This window comes from Syngnathus scovelli, chromosome 2 (genome assembly GCF_024217435.2).
Source record: "Syngnathus scovelli strain Florida chromosome 2, RoL_Ssco_1.2, whole genome shotgun sequence".
Lineage (NCBI taxonomy): Eukaryota > Metazoa > Chordata > Actinopteri > Syngnathiformes > Syngnathidae > Syngnathus > Syngnathus scovelli.
Genome location: NC_090848.1, coordinates 4,133,425 through 4,151,030, shown reverse-complemented (window position 1 = coordinate 4,151,030; position 17,606 = coordinate 4,133,425). Strand labels below are relative to the sequence as shown.

At 41.7% G+C, this 17,606-nt stretch overlaps 1 long non-coding RNA gene across 1 annotated transcript; it reads right to left on the bottom strand.

Moving 5' to 3' along the window:
* Positions 1-1,379: 1,379 nt before the first annotated feature.
* Positions 1,380-4,302, bottom strand: LOC125988310 (uncharacterized). The gene is made up of 2 exons (XR_007488281.1): positions 3,731-4,302; positions 1,380-1,973 (listed from the first exon to the last, which is right to left on the bottom strand). It is a non-coding gene; the product is annotated as an uncharacterized lncRNA (long non-coding RNA).
* Positions 4,303-17,606: the final 13,304 nt, after the last annotated feature.

The following is a 17,606-nucleotide window of genomic DNA, read 5'->3' as shown; positions in this document are numbered from 1 at the left end:
GCATCTTTGGTGAAATTTGCAAAAGTGGAGCTGAAGTTCATATCATTTTGAATTAGATTGTTTGACCTTAATGGAATGCCCCTTCTTCCAGATCTCAAAGCTACTATGGAAGTTCCGCACCACCTTGTTCCTCACTTTGAGCTGCTTTTAAATAATCGTAAAGCGGTTCATCCGTCTTACGTCCTCGTTATTGGCGCCATCACGGAAGACAAACTCTACAAAGTCACAACGTGGTGACTTCCAAGATAAAGCTCAGTGTTTTAACAAGTTCATTGCTCAGGTTTACGTTTGGAAGGAAGACCTCGGTTGGTAAATTAATTAGCGAGTAAATCCGGCTTTTGAGATTTCCCACCTCATGTTAAGGGAGGGGAGATGTTTGTCAGCCGTTAATTACTGTCATATGACGACGGCACCTTCTCGCCACGTCGGTGACACGGAGTGGAGGGAAGGTGGTGGAGCAAGCGGCTGTGAGCTTGTCAACTACCTTGAGTACTGCACAAGCCAAAAATATTTCAGTCACATGCAGTTTGTGGCCTTTGTCCGTACTGCGGCCATTTTTGTCGTTGATTTTTTTTGCATGTGAACGTCAAGAGGATTTTCGCTGACAACTGCGAGAAAAAAAAAATGTGTTCAGTCCTAAAAGGTGAGAATGATCTACGCTCTTGTATCTTGTTATTTTAGGCAGTGGGTAGTGTTGAGTTATGCACTCAAAAATATATTAACTCTATTTTATGTTGTATTTATTATTTTTTGGTATGACAGAAAATGTTGATTGAATATCTAAGATCTGTGTTAATTAAGTGGGCGTGGCTATAATAAATAAATATCTAAATATATACATAAATAAAATTAAAATAAATAAATACATAAATACAATTTTAACAAATAAATAAGTGGGAGTGATAAATGAATAAAATAAAAATATAAATTCAAATAAATAAATAAATAAATATAATATATTTTAAACATTTAAATACATTTTTTGAAAAAGTTTCACACAAGTAACTGCTGCTGTATGGCTATAATAAATAAATATCTAAATATATACATAAATAAAATTAAAATAAATAAATACATAAATAAAATTTTAACAAATAAATAAGTGGGAGTGATAAATAAATAAAGTAAAAACATAAATTCAAATAAATAAATATAATGTATTTTAAACATTTAAATACATTTTTTGAAAAAGTTTCACACAACTAACTGCTGCTGTATGGCTTTTTTATTCTAATAAAAGTAATTAGCGTTGTTTTTAATGAAACAATTAATTTAAAACCTTTTGTCTTCTACAAATATTGTCAACATGGTATGTCTCATTTTTTTTCCTCACACGTATGCATTTAGATAAAGATAAGGTGATGATGATGACACCAATGCAAAGTCGGTATTCTGTTTTACTGGATGAAGCAATCTGTTGCTATCGCTAACTCACACAGTGCAAGAGCGTGTGACACTCAATAGCCAGTGTGCATCAACTTCACACGTGCGTGGGGCAAAAAAAAAAAAAAAAAAAAAGCGATCGTTCCTTGGCGCCTAGCTGATGTCCGTCTCCATTTCTTGCTTGAGTGCTTCAGCGGCCGCCACAGAAGAGGGAGGTGCGCTAGCTCCTTCTGCCGCTTGACCTCCAAAGCGTGGCCCGGCAAACGCTAACCTTTTCTCACCCCTCTGAAATGGAATCAATAACACTTTGGCCGCAAACGCGGAAACACTGCGTTGACATTAATCTGACGCCCTTCCATGCTTGACGCCGCCGTTAGCCGCTTGGCGTCTGGCATCCGTTCAGCAGGGGGGGGGGAATGGTTGACTAGCTGTGATGGATTGACTGGTGGGCTTGCCGCTTCTCCCGTGTGTTCATCTGCCGCTGTTTGGTACAAAGCGAAGAAGATGTTGTCCATTTATCCAAATGCAATGAGCGGCATTGTCGAGTTCTTCTCAGTCATTCAAGTCAGGCGAGGACCGTTACAAAGCATCTGGACCCAAGAGTGGAAGAACAAACACTGAGAGCTGCAAAAGCATGCACACCCATCATCATCTGCAGCAATTCAGGGTCAATAGATTTCCTTTTTGAGCTCCCGCTTTTGAAAAAGCGACATCCTGACTTCATTCGCGCATTTTCGGTGCTACCGTTGGCTCGCACTCGTCAAGTGCTCCCTGTCCTTCCTGTGATTGCATTAGCGCCGCTTGCTAGCCAAACAGTGTGTGAGCACATACAGGTGCAGCTATAGAAGTGTCTCGCTGGCACTGGCAGGAAACAGGTGTCGTTCTATTGATAGCTGCCTGCCGGGCTTGGCGGGCTGATGGGCCGCATCGAGTGCCTGCTATGAAAATCAGGTGGCTTGATGTGTGGTCCCCTAGCGCAGCAACTACTAATTGTTAGCAACGCACGCGAGTCTATTTTAGTGGCCCAGGAGCAGATGGTTGCACTTTGACGGTACAAAGAAAGGGAAGGGAAGGGAAGGTGCTTTGCTGTTTACAGCAGGTTGTTGATTCCTGGTGAAACACAACCTCTGGGACCCCACAACACCTGGCTAATAGACGCAGCATGTGGGTTAACAGTTTTTGTCGGAACGTGCATGTCGTCGTAGGGAAATAGAGCAATGCGAACGGTAATACGGCTTTATCTTAGACCTACTTTTCGGGAATTAAACTCCCGCCTTGTTTTTAATACGGATTTTAGCATTCGTGTATCGTAATGGTGCTACTTGGAAAGCTAGTATTTAGTTTTGGAATGCGGCTTTCGATTTAAACAGATTGAGAACCACTTGGACTTTACAAAAAAATTTAATGCAGCGCCCCCGCAGGCAGACAGGTGTCACTGCGGAGTTAAAGTCCTGCCTTGTTTTTAATAACAATTTTAACACTCATTTATCGTAATGGTCCTACTTAAAAAGCTAATATTTAATTTTGGAATGCGGCTCTCATTTTAAACAGATTTAGAACCACTCAGTCGGACTTTACAAAAAAAAAAGAAATGCAGCGCCCCCACAGGCAGACAGGTGCTACTGCGGAATTAAACTCCTGCTTTTTTTAGCACTCATGTATCGTAATGGTGCTACTTGAAAAGCTAATATTTTGTTTTGGAATGCGGCTCTCGATTTATACAGATTGAGAACCACTCACAGTCGGACTTTACTGCCCCCGCAGGCAGACAGGTGCCACTGCGCTGTCAGCCAGATAAAAAGTAAACAGCGAAGACGTGAAATCGATAGCTAAACCCCCCTAATCTTCCAATTAAAGCTCTTAAGTGGCTGCGGTGACTTCGTAACTGTGATAAGTGCAGGTTGCAACGAGGAGGAGGAGGAAGCCTCACCGAAACCAACACAGGTACATCAGTTACGGGTAATTAACCTTTCAGCAGTCTCCGAGCCCCGAGCAGCCACTTGTCTGTCAGTTTGTCAGACGGATCAGCTTACCCAGCGTGTGCGCTCACAAAGAGTTTTTCTAACCGAGGTGAAATGAGCAACAAGGAGATAATTTGTCTGAACAAGCATGCAGGTGTGGAAATGAATGCCAAGCTGTAATTGGAAAATGAGTGTGCCGCAAGGTGAGTGTGTGTGTGCGCTGTGTTTACACACCAGTCAGAGTATGTTAAGTGCACCTTTCACACGTGGTGGGGGGGGGGGGGAGTGAAAAGGTAGCAGGCCGGCGGGAGGGATTGTTGTGAACACACAGACGCTGGTGGAGGCTGCAAGCAGGTAATAGAGCAGACATAATGGGAGCTAAGTACCTGTAACCCTGAGAGAGATCACTCCACACAACAGCGAGTAATTCCCTCTGTGCCGCCGACTTGCTCCCTTACCAGGTTGGAGTGTGGAGAAGAGGGAAGGGTGTTTAGAGCAAGTATCAGGTGTGAAAGGGCGTCAGCTGCACTGAGTGCCTTCTATTGATCCGCCAGAGGGAACTGAAGTGTGCTTGTGCGGAGGTGTGTGTGTGTGTGTGTGTATTTGGACGTGTGTGCAAAATGGAGTGGCAGGTAAAAGAGCATAAGTTGACTTGCAGGTGCATGAAGGGACTCGCCCAGGCAATTTAAAAAAAAAAAGTGTTCCTTTTTCTATTCATGTTACCTCATGAAGAAAGATAATTCAGTTTTAGAAGAGAATAGCAATATTTTGAATGAATGTGATGATGTCATTTGGCTGCTGCTCAGTGAAGGGCACAATTTGAGACGTGACCATCATCGTACCCCAAATCTTGGAAAATAGTTTTACCGAAATAAATATATGTTACATTATATTTAGCATTCCTAACATTAGTTTCAAGTTTGGAGTGGATGGAACTGTTTTATATGTTATGTTATGTTATGTTATGTTATGTTATGTTATGTTATGTTATGTTATGTTATGTTATGTTATGTTATGTTAAGTTGTGCTGTGCTATGCTATGCTATGCTATGTTATGTTATGTTATGTTATGTTATGTTATGTTATGTTATGTTATGTTATGTTATGTTATGTTATGTTACGTTATGTTATATTATCCTGAGGTAAAACCAGACGCCAGAACACCTCAAAGCAGAAATGCAACAAATAGGTTGAATAATTAGTACCAAAAAATATTAAAGCAAATTAAAATAAATAAAAACATGATTTTCCAAAGCCTATCCCAGCACACTTCAGGCAAGAAGTGTACACACTGATTTCAGTGTCAAATTTTGAACTAAGTCTGGGAATATAAAGTATATATTCCATTCGATTCAACTGGGAAGATAAACTGAATCAAAAAAAGACAAAAAAAATCCTGATTAATCTTCACACGTTGTTATTGTGACAAACGTAAATCATCCTAAATATTGAACTGTGAAACCTCAAAGAATAAAAATACGCTCTGTGACATCTCTGATTGTATCCCTCTAAAATAATTTATACCCGTGAGCTGTTGAAGCAAACGTCATGTCGATGAGAACACATTATTCAATTAGTGTGTGTGTATGTGTGTGTGTGTTCACACATGCATGCACTCCTTGCTCATGAGAGTGTCCCATTTCTTCTGGATATCTGCTAATTGTGCATTTCATTTATGCTCAAGTGGCTTTTTTAAGGCAAAACAGATAGTGAGGGTTGCGGCGCCGAGAGCCAAATGCCAGCATAAGGAGAAGCGAGAGAGAGAGAGACGAGCAAAAAAAAAAAAAGTAGCGGAGATAAGAAACGGGAAAGACAGCTGCTCTTTTCCCTCTCATTTCATCCACTTATTGGTTAACACAGTGGAAAGAAAAGTAAACGTTCAAGGGATTTCAGGTCTTGCGTCAAGGTGGATGTCTAATTCAAGTCTTGTGTCGTATTGATTGTGCCGGCGGCCCGCCGGGGGACCGCTGCTTCTGCTGGAAGGTAGACAGACAGACAATAAGATGGTGTAAAAGGCCGCTTTCCATCATCATTCCCCTGCTGCGGCCCTCGTTGGTGCATTCCAGCCCGACGCTTCTTCAGAGTAATGGAACACCTTTGGAAAACCACAAGGACTAAATAGGTGAGGGGGGGCGGTCAGTGGGCGAGCAATTCGGGGAGGGGCAACCTGGAAGAAGTTGTACGACAAATGAGAAAAATATGGATTCCAGTCGGCAAGACAAATTGAGCGCCGCTGAGTGGGAGGAGTCAAGCGGCTTGTGAGGGGGGAAATGTGCTGAGATGGAAGGAAACTGCCGGTCACTGTTGGAGGCACTCTCATCAGTCCACGCTTCCTGAACCTTTTCAAATCCGCGGCTCGTTAGGTAGAAATTTAGCTTGGCAAGCAGGAAAGAAAGAAGCAAGGTAATCTGTTCACCTCAAGTTGACAAACCTTACATTGAACCTTCTAAATTAACTTGTTTCGAAACTTGAATCAGGCGTTCTTGGTCTCGTTGGCTTTTTTATTCAAGTCCTACCTCTGAATATTACATTTCAAATAAAGCAAGAAAAAAAATATAGTAATTAATTAAAAAATAAGAAAGTGGTGCTCCAACTTGTTTTTTATTTTCTTATTTATTATTTACCTTTATTTATTTGGTCTTGTTGACTTTTTCGCTCAAATCCTACCTCTGAATATTACATTTCAAACAAATTAAAAAAAAAAAACTAATTTATCAAAAAATAGTGATGCTCCAACTAGTTTTTTATTTTCTTATTTATTATTTATCTTTATTTTTTTGGTCTTGTAGAATTTTTCACTCAAGTCCTACCTCTGAATATTACATTTCAAACAAATTAAGATTTTTTTAATACAAATTAATTAAAAAAAATAAGAAAGTGGTGCCCCAACTTGTTTTTTATTTTCTTATTTATTATTTATCTTTATTTTATTTGGTTTTGTAGGCTTTTTAACTCAAGTCCTACCTCTAAATATTACATTTCAAACAAATTAAAAAAATACAAATTAATAAAAAAATAAGAAAGTGCTGCTAAAACTTGTTTTTAATCTTCTTCTTTTTATCGTTGTTAAAACAAAAAAATAAAGCTCCAAGCTAAGACTGAGTAAGACCTCTATTCCACTAACACAATCCAAAGAATTTTTACCATAGGAAATAATGGAAACGAAAATAATGTGTTCTTGGGTCCATTAAGTGATTTTTTTACACGTCAATCAAACGATCCCCAGTATTAAATGAAGAGAACAACCCGAGACGTGAAACCCTGGCAGTGTTGTCCCAGTAGCAAACAGAATGTCACAATCGTCACCGGCGCATGCACAAACGGCGTGACAGGAAGGTAAATGTCACCCAAACGCACGCAAAAAAAACGAAAAAGTCCAGCCAAGCGTTAAACAGGTTATCACTTCCGCTCAGAACCCATAAATCAAGTCCAAAGTGTGAGCCCTCAACAAATGCATCATTGTTATTCCCACACAAGCTCAAGTGTTTGGCATATGTAAAGGTGGCTGCCGAGGTTCCCTCGGAGCGCCGCCAGGGTGACGCCGTTATCGCCCCGGCGCCGCGGATTGGCACCTGTCACGGCGTATTCAAACCTCTGCGAGTAACACTGACAGGCGGGTCAGCGCGCCCGACCTGAGGTCCGACCCGTGGGTCCTCCGTCTGCACTGCCGGGATGACAAAAGACACAAGAGTACAGCTGAGATTGTGATTTATTCTGCCTCACTTTATCTGATGCTAACGGGGGATGCTAACTTTCCGATTCAAAATTGTCCTTGAAGGGTTATTGAACAAAATCCATTGTTGCGTGTTTTACACGTCTGACTCAAAGCACAGAAACAACCTCGTCCTTATGGAAGAAGACAAGAGCGATGATCGATGCCAATTGCGTAATCAGGCGTGATTTGAAGGGGGTCGTTGATTCTCAGTCCATCAAGGTTATGAGAGAGCCGCGCTTGTCAGCGCGTGATTTATTATTGCCACGAGCAGAGCCACCACGTCACGCACAAAAACGGGGGGCTGGGCCCGGGCTGGGCCGAGGACCCGCCGGTTGTATTAATAAGTCCAGACGGTACGTGTGAGCCACATTTTGGAAATTAGCCTTGAAAAATTACCATGTCATGATCAATGGTCATCAAATGAGTCCATGGGCGGAGCCTGTTTTTTTATTTCAACGATGCTCATCGTCACATTGGGAGAAACAACGCCAAACCTTCTCATCCCTTTGTCTTTGTGCAGCCGAGTGGGTGACTTCCGGGGACGAGCCTCCTGGTTTTGTTGGTAAAATTGATGGATTGTGCATTTCTAAAAAAAAAATCACTTTGGATGCTTCCAGAGGAAACAAAAGTCTACAGTGAGTGATGCCTATTTACAAAGAAAAGTGCAGCGGGACAATGGCGTCAGCCCGCCAGAGCACACAAAGCTATATGGGAGACGAATGGAGCGGAAAGCGCATTTCTCATCCGATTGCCGTCTGTTTGGGCTCCGCTTACACGCGCCGCACAACAGCCAACACGTGTAATGCATCACAGCTGGATTTGTGACAGCGAGGTAGAGGTAATAACTTTAGGAAGCAGCACGCACCTCTCACTGCGCTCGTGTCAGCCATTGATCTGGCGGCGCCTGACATCTCATTTCATTGCCATGACACACCATAATGGACCGGCGCGCCCGAGACCCCTCGACTGATTCCGGGCCCCGGCGCTGTCAGAGAGCCAGCGCCTTGCCCGCTCGGCCGCTCTATCGATCTGCCGATGGCGGGTAGTTGGAAAGCCGCCGCGGCCTGTTATAGTTCCTGAAAGACTTTAGCGTGACGATTCATTCGGCAATTTAGATTTGTATAACTAACTAACTTTGCCATTTTGGAGCTTCAGAACACGTGTCGCGACAAGAAAGCATGAATCACAATTGGGAAGTAACTGACCCGAATCGGAAAACAAATCGTTTTTTCCGTATACAAACGTGAAAATGCTGCATAGAGAAAGTGGTTAGCTTCGTAGTTTTGACTTTAGGGTTTTGAATCCAGGCTCCTGTGGAGATCGGCATCAAGGTCCAGATGGTAGTTTAGGTTTTTCGATTATTACGATTACAGCCGATATTAGCTGATAGCAAGAATCAAAAGTGAATTTAAGTATCTACATTGTCTCGTCGATGAAAATTTAATGTTGTATACTAAGTTGTCAAACTCAAGGCCCGGGGGCCACATCCGGCCCGCCACATCATTTTATGTGGCCCGCAAAGGCAACTCATGTGTCAACTCTATGTTTTTTTGTTAAAATACCAAAGTTGTAAATCTTTTTTTTTTAAAACCCCACTTAAATTAAATAAATTAGAAAAAAATCAACTTTTTTTATGCTGGATTCTCTTCTGTCTATGCAATAATATAAGATACTCATTAATGACCCCACGAGGTAAACCATAACTACGACTTAAAAATTAAATTAAAAACTTCAATTTAATGTAACTTGACAGATTTGGTCTTACGTTTTGTTTCCAAAAATTCCAAACACGTCCGTGTTGGAATATCTTCATTTCTTAGCACTAAAAGGAAAAAAAAGGTAGAAGCTAACACAATTAGAGACTCGGTATACCCATAATTCCGCTGGGCGAGTGCCCCGCCTCCGTCTGTGTTGTGCTTGGTGTTGCAGCCCGGAGGCGGTACAGGTCATTCCGATTTCTGCGCAAGTGTTGAACCTAACACCTGACCCCGAGGCTTTAGCGCAGAGATCCAAACCAGACGTGACACATGACTACAAACGGGCATAAACACATTCGCCGCCATCGACCAATCAAGGTGAAGAAAAATAGAGCGCTAAGAAGCCAACACCTGAGAGGTTCAAAACAACATTTGAAGATGAAGAACGTAACGCGTGTGCCGTGACGTGCATGTGTTTATCCGTGTGAATTGGAGTGGAGGTCAGTAATGCAAATTGCCCTGTCACTTCACGTGCGGCAAGATGGCGAGATGTGTGCGCCTGCATCTACGAGGTGAGCGGAGGGGGGGGGGGGATGTGTCTTTGCGCTACACAGTCAAACATTGCTGGGTTCCAGCCCACGGCTACGCTGAGCCTCAACCTGAACTTGGGGAGTTCGTTTTGTTCCTTTGCATCTAGAGCAAAAAAGAAATAGCCCGGGGATATGTCAAGTGTTTTTGTCTTCTTTCCTGCCTGTTCACTTCCAGCACAAAGCTCGCCGATAACACGTGGGAAGGTAATTCTCAAGAAAGGAAGAGCTTCTGACAGGCTTGTTGTCTTGTGTGCTTGTTTTTTTTTTGTCTACGTCGCTACGATGGAATTAGCCAAAGTGCAAACAAATAGAACAAAAAGGCGCTGCGATATGTTTTCGGGCGTTGGCTAAATCACTTTGGGATTTGACGTCCGATTAATAAATTTCGTAGGATTTCCTCAGCAAACAAGCCGGCGTGTATTTGCCCAGCTTGTAAACAAACCCAACATTTGTTTTTGATAATTACTAAACCATGTTTGTTTCCGCTTTTTTTATTCGAACATTTTCGTGGTGTAATTCTGGAAAGGTGTGAAATATGCTGACGGGAAAAAATTTTTGCATTTTCCTCATCGGGTCTCTCGTTCAATTCATAAATATAATAATTCAGCGTGATGATCACAGAGTCAAATTTGAGCAGTTCCCCCGACAAGAATGGAACACGCGTAAAATTAGTGGAGTAGAAACGGGCCAAAGTCGGAGCTGATGAGAGCATCTGATCCATTAGCCCGGGAGCTTTAAGAGAGCAAGTTCATTAACCACCTCGGGGATTAGCCGCCAAAGTCGGCGCCGTCGTATCTTTTCAGCAACATTTATAAACCTTTGGCACCTTCTTCCTCGCTGATTCTTCTCTCTGCTTTCACACAAAAATCTTCACCTGAATGGTAATGAAATCAGCCAATTTAGCCCCGAAAGCTGCGGGGCTTGGACAGATGGCATCGAAGCATGCACTCCTTCAAAAAAAAAAGGAGAGCGCGGCACCCAAGCAAGGCGGCGCCAGTTCCGCAGAGCTGGGCAAATCTGTACAAAGTGTTGGAGCTGAGAGGGGAAAGCCAGTCACCTCATCACGCCTCCATTTTACAACCCCTGTTGCCCTAATCCTGACAAGCCGTCCGCCATTAGGGAGGCTTGCGCTGCAGACCTCACCGGCTTCCTCTTTGGTAGGAAGCTCCTCTGCCTGTCAAGAAGGATGCAGAATGTTCATCTGCGTAAGCATGGTCACAACTGCGAAACTTTAAAAAAAAAAAAAAAATAGACATTGTTTATTGTGATCGTGATGGTTGTATGTCAGGACATGATTTCCATTTGGCATTTTTTTTCCCCATAATGTGCATACTGGGTGGCATTATGAGAAAAATATCAAAAGTAAATAATACAAATAAAATTATAATAAATAATAAAATAATAATTAAAAATAAAATCCTATTTTTTTCAAATTTTCCCATAATGCACATAGGGTGGCATTATGAGAAAATATCAAATGTAAATAATGCAAAAAAATATAATGAATAATAAAATATTAAATAAAATAATGATAGAAATTATAAATAATAAAATAATAAATAACTACAGAAATGAAGAAAACAGAAAATTAAAAAAATATACTGATTTAATATTCAAACTTATTGATATAATATAATATATCATAAGGCAATACCGGTGTCATGGGATTAAAAATGCTACATTTGCAGCACTTAAGTTCGATAAGTTCAATCGTACTTGCAAATATATTTGAACATAATTGCGAGTACTTGCCAGTGAAAAATTCGTACTCTACATTGGCAGTTCCACGCTTGCGTAGTTTTCCAAGGTGAATTCAAATCAATACTCTGACGGCAGGAGCTGTCAGGCCAAAGTTTCCGATGGAAGCCCGAGATGGTCGTATTTGTTTTCCTCCAAGACAATAAATATGATTAGGGAGGTGCAGACAAACACAACGCAACTGTTCATGTTTGCTTTTAATTAATTGCATAATGCTAATATTATTGCTTTAATGTGACGCTAATTACGGGCTAATTATGTAAACGATGGTTAACTATGATGATCACACTCGCATTAGCAACCAAACATTCCAGGGAAGGGCCCACCTCTTATAATTACCTTAAAACGTGTACGTTTCTTTGAAATGCAAACAGTTTTTTTTTTTTTTTTGCAAATGAAAATAATAATTAAAAAAAGAAACACACCCTCCCACCCTCCCTCCCTCGCTCACTATCACACATCAACACACACGCTGCCTGTCCTCCACCTCTGTACTTTCATACAGAAACATCTGTTAAGTAGGAGCAAATGTCAGCTAATTATTTCACCAAAGCATGTTTTTAATTGATCAACAGGGGAACAGCTGTAGAGTGGATCCTAGCGTCACGGCGCTGGGTGAATAAAAACCCAGGCGGGGGAGGCGGGGGAGGATGAGAGCAGAGAGGGGGTGGACGGGCTGCGTGTTGGGAGCAGCCTTCACCCACCTCCATCCTGAGAAGAGCTTTGACCTGCTGCCGCAACCTGCCAGCGCACTCAGGGGAGAAGCTCGGCACTTAAACCGGCGCCGTGCGTACGTTAAAAGGTTCATTCTGCGCCAAGTTGCTGTATTAAACTTCAAGCAAAGGTGAGCTATGTTCATTGAGGCACCAGCAAATTGCTTCACTGCTTTCTTCTTAAACTTCAAACTAAGCAGCACTTGATTTTTTTTTTCAAAAGGGATGGCAAGGGCCCCTTGGGAGTGACATTACTTTTTTTCCTTGCTTTATGATGGGAATATTTGAGGTGCTCATCGGGCAATTAAAATGTTAAGCATACAGTATTTTGCAGACCAATCTTGAGAAGATGATTGCCCTGATTATATTTTAGGCTGTTGACAACAGAATTACACAAAACTGAATTCTTCACTACCATCTTTATATGCTATCTTACGTAATTTGACATATGAAATGTAGATTATGCCACTGATAATTCCTCTTAACGTGTATTTTAAAATAAAAAATCTGGTTATTTTTTAAATTAATTGTCTCCTGCATTGAGGGAGGTCAAATCGGTGTAAAAGAAGTTCATTCCATTTTGCTTCTTGGGGTACAATGTTAGAAAATTACGATGAATGTATCATAATTACGATTATTTCCACTGGTATTTTTAAGGGAGATAAAATGAAGCAGCCTTAGAATGTTTTTTTTTTTTTTTTTGTGGAGGGGGCTCAACAGGTGAAGGCAGGCCTCCAAATCTCACCAGGGGCAACCACGATAAAGGTGCCAACCATAAGACATATGTTGCTTTTGTTGTTTTAGTTGAGTCCTTCCAGGTAGTTCCGCTGTATTGATGCAAAAAGGCAAACAGCTTCAGGGTTGTGATTCATCCCGAGCCCTTTTGTGTTCCTGTCACATCCAGGTAGGCGCAACACACGGAGGTCAGAGCTGAGGGAGACACACAAATCTGGGTTAAGCCCCACCAATGCCGTTCCCTGAGGCTTGTTGGAGTCTGTTACACGGCAGCCAAGCCGTATCGCCTTGTAACTGCGAGACTTAGAAACACCAAGTAGACACGGCCTCGGGCAACTCCACAGTGTCCTAAATAAACCGAGACAAAACAAAGAATCACTGCTAAGGTTTTGTACTGCTGTGACCAAATGAGTCCAGGATGGTGCAGGTGCACACAGTAGAGCTCTGCAGTTCCACTTGGAAAGAGGAACTTCTTCAGAGGGAAAAGCAGGAGAAAGCCGGCAGCCGTATGGACTGCGGGAAGCTCAAGCATGACTAAAAAGTACATTCAGCGCTAGTCAGTGAATTCTGCTCCCTATTTGTCACTGCCACCTTGGAGAGCAGAGAGCATTAATAATACATGGGGGCCCGGGGAATCTATTAGAGGCTACCCTTGCGGAGAAGAAGCTGCGAGAGCTGCAGCGGTGAGAGACACAAAGCCCCGGCGCTTGGCGGGGTCTCGCCACGAGTGTCAGGTACGCAAAACCCGAGAGAAAAAGTGAAAGCGGGTATTGATCCGGTAGAGACTGCCTTTGGACTCACGAGAAAAGCCGCTAAACTGGAATTTTTCGTCTTGATGAGGATTTACTGTAGCAGAATTTAAGCTAACAGTAGTTAGCTATTCATGCTAACTGGAAAAACAAATGGAACAACTTCTCACGGGAAGGCTATAGCCGAGATTTAAAATCTCAATCGGCCTGTGGACTCACGAGAGAGGCCGCTAAACTGGAATTTTTCGTCCTGATGAGGATTTACTGTTGCGGAATTAAAGCTAACAGTAACAGTCGTTAGCTGTTCATGCTAACTGGGAAAACAAAGACAACAACTCCACACGGGAAGGCTATAGCCGAGATTCAAAACCTCAACCTGCCTTTGGATTCATGAGAAAAGCCGCTAAACTTTAATTTTTCGTCCTGATCAGGATTTACGGTAGCAGAATTAAAGCCAACAGTAACCATTATTAAAGCTAACAGTAACAGTAGTTAGCCATCTATGCTAACTGGAAAAACGAAGGGAACAACTCCTCACGGGAAGGCTATAGCCGAGATTCAAAACCTCAACCTGCCTTTGGACTAACTAGAGAGGCCACTAAACTGGATTTTTTTTGGTTCTGATGAGGATTTACTGTAGCAGAATTAAAGCTAACAGTAACCGTAGTTAGCCATCTATGCTACCTGGGAAAACGTCGATAACGAAGATTCAAACCCTCAACCCGAGTGCACGTGTCAACCACCACTGAAAAGTTAATTGTGTTCACTAATGATGTCATTTTTTCTGGAATGATCCAGTAAAGAGCTGTTTTTCTTTTTTCTACTGCAGACAGCCCGCCCTGGCACCTTCTGAGCAGCCTTGCTCGACTTTGGCCAGGTTTACGCTCATGAAAAAAAAAAGGGAGAGAGAGGACCATTTGTTGCTTCAGATGTGCTGCTAATCCTCAGATCGAAGCTCTCTTGCTCTCCAAACTTGTGAACGCGGCCAAAGCACTAATGAAAGTGGGAGGCCGGTGGTCGCCAGGCCTCGAGCCCGAGTGTGACAGAGCGAGTCCATCTGGTGCGTGAAAGTCCGCAGCACGCCGCTCAGAGCGACACGTGAGCGAACGCGACCCGGGCGCTCTCGCACCTGAGCGCCGCAACTTTTACCCACCGCTCGATAACTTGCGCAGCATCGCCACCGGCCGCTCCGACAGTGACTATTCACGCCATTTTCCAGCATGAGCCACCTGCTCAGACTTGGAGGGAAACCTGTCGCGGCGCTTTAGTGCACAAAAACGTGGAAGGGAGGGCGGGGGCGCTGTGACAGCAGATGGCCGAAGGACTGAACGGCTTCCGACATCCTGTTTAGCCAAAGGAGTAGAGAGATACAAGCGATTGATGTCAATATCTTCTGAGCTCAAACAAAGTGAAGAAGCTTGGAAGGCGTCAAAGGAAGATTCTTTCCAATCAGACCGCAATTAATTCGGTTCAACTCTTTTATTGTAATTGATACGTGTTATCTTACTTTGTCACCATCACGGTAAACAAATTACGTAGCGGTGGACAGCTTTTCAGTGCTGCTACCACGAGACTTTTCGAAATGTAGTAATGTAGTTTTATAATAAACTATAATAAAATAATTTATGAAATGAATAGGTATAGATAAATCGTAAAATTCTGTGGCCCCTAAGATCCTGTTTTGGGGAGTAACCACATGATTTGAGATATTAGCTTAAGGTAAAGCCGAAAAAACGCATTGGGACATCATAATAGGGCAGCAAAATAAAGTTAGAGTTAAACAGTTAGGATAAAAAAAAATAATAAGGCAAGCACCCATTTCTGAGCACCGTGACGGCTGCCAACACATCAGACATCAGACCCTCGCCATCAGCCTCGCCGGCACGTGTCCCAGCAGTTAAGGCACAACGCGCCAACTGGGCTACTGCTAAATAGCCACACGCTTCGTCGTTAGTCAGCACAGTTTGGCTGCTCAAAATTAAGATCGTCAAGTCTGTAATCATTACAATACCAAGAAGAAGATAACATCGGAACAAACATCGCAAAATTACTCGTCTTTCACGGTCCTGTTGTCTTCCTCAGGGTCAAACCCTTTACCACACTTATCATACATTTTTTTTTAAACTTTTATTAGCATTTACGTTATATGACATATGATATGATATGGTGTTATGTATCATATATCATTTCATATATCATATCTCATACTATGTCATGTATCGTATATATCATATCATATATAATAATAATAATAATACATTTTATTTGTAAGGCGCCTTTCAAGGTCGCCAAACACATAAAATAGCAGGGACAATTAAAAGAAAAGAAAAGAGAGTCTAAAAGCAAAGAACATCTGCAGCAGAGTAATAAAATAAAATTAGAGAAATGATAAATATTACATTGTCTTAAGGCAATTGAATAGGGCAACACTCACAGGAGCAAAATATTGCTTAGTTTGGTGGCCGAGACATGTTCAAAGTTATCAAGACGGTCAAAAAGAAAGATTTTTCGTGGCATTGAGGTGTAAATAATTTCCCGTCTATTCTCTGCATGCCAGAGATGCAATTTCAACTCGCCACCTGCAAAAAGATGAGCATGAGATGAGAATAGGCCGGGATGAGCCGAGTTATTTTGTTGTTTCAATTGAAGATTGCAATAAAAGGGAACAAAAATCGCCTACAGGTCATTTCAGCACAGACTTTAATGTCATTCTTTGTCACTCTTGCTGACTCACCGCACGTTACAAAACCACACCGTGGCAAAGCATCACCCAATGCTTTCATTGAATTCCGTCTTCTTTCCATTTTTTTATTTAACACCGAGGTTTTTGAAAGGTAATTCACTCCAGAAGTGAAAGTGTGTATTTTTATCCGCTTAATCCTGTTAGGTTTGCTGGGAGATAGCAAGCGAGATGCTCTAATCTGCGCTAAGGTGTGGAGGAAAGGATAAGGGAGATGACAAAGATAAAAGCACGGTAAATTTATTCGGTCTACGAGTGAAACAAAAGAGACGGCTAATCATGTGTGACACCGTGTTAAGACAAATAAAGCAGAACACAAGGCGCTTTCAACACGCAAGAGAACAATAAAATGACAACTCAAGTAAAAATTGTTTTTTATGACGCTTGCCTTTGCTCTTAAACTTTGAGACCGAAACAGTTATGGCTCATTTTCCAAGTCTTTAAAAGTCAATTTGTCAAAGGAGAGGAAGTTGTCGCTTTCCAATCTGTCATGACGGCCCAAGTGTATGACACGCCGAGTACGTGTTCGTCTGCGAGCGGCGAGGACCCTTCTGACAAGCGACATTATTCTTCCAGTGCTGTACTGTCACGTCCTCTGACAGCTCTGCGCCGCTCCGACCCAATTTGGGCCAAATGGACCCTTTTTGCTACACAAGGGCAAGCGACATTGCTGTGTGCACTGTGAAAGTGCACATGCGAAAATAGACACATCCTATTTTATCCAAAATTTAATGCACTTATTTGTATATTATTACAAATTTTTATTATTTGTATAATATTATCATTTTTACTTATTTGTACTAATTTATTTGTACTCATTTTTTTCTCTTCATGTCTTTTTTCAGCAATAGATAGTCCATTTAAAAATAGTAAATTAAAGAAATATTAAATTAATCTATATATATGTCAGTGGTTCTTAACCTTGTTGGAGGTACCGAACCCCACCAGTTTCATATGCGCATTCACCTCGTTAGTGAATTTTTTTTTTTTTTTTAATTCTAGACATAGATGTTTTTTACTGGTGTACAAAATGAGCCATGCATGAACATCACCTTGTTCAAAGAACAAAACCAACACAATGCATGAACTCACAACAAATTACATACTGGATAATCAGAATTTACACAATAAATCACGTTTGTTCGGACCTCCTCAGTGGAGGCTCTGTCGAACCCCTGAGACCGACTCACCGAATCCCTAGGGTTCGATCGAACCCAGGTTAAGAACCACTGATATATGTAAATATAACAGTAAGAGAAATTGTTACAATCTGTGAAAACCTAAAAAAAATTAAATTAAACTTGTACGTGTCTGTGGTTACGGTAAAAGCTAGCACTAATCCACTTAATTACTGCTATGCTAACTTTCTGTTTACAGATATTGTAGATGTAGATGAGTCAATTTGGGAATCAACTCTTGAGAATCAACTCTTCTTCTTACTGTCTTGCTATAGCTATAGCTCCAATTCTATAATTATATATAGCTATAACTATGAATAGCTATAGCTTTAACGCCAATGATTAGCTATAGCTAGCTAAGTCGAAACATGTTAGTTAATCAAAATG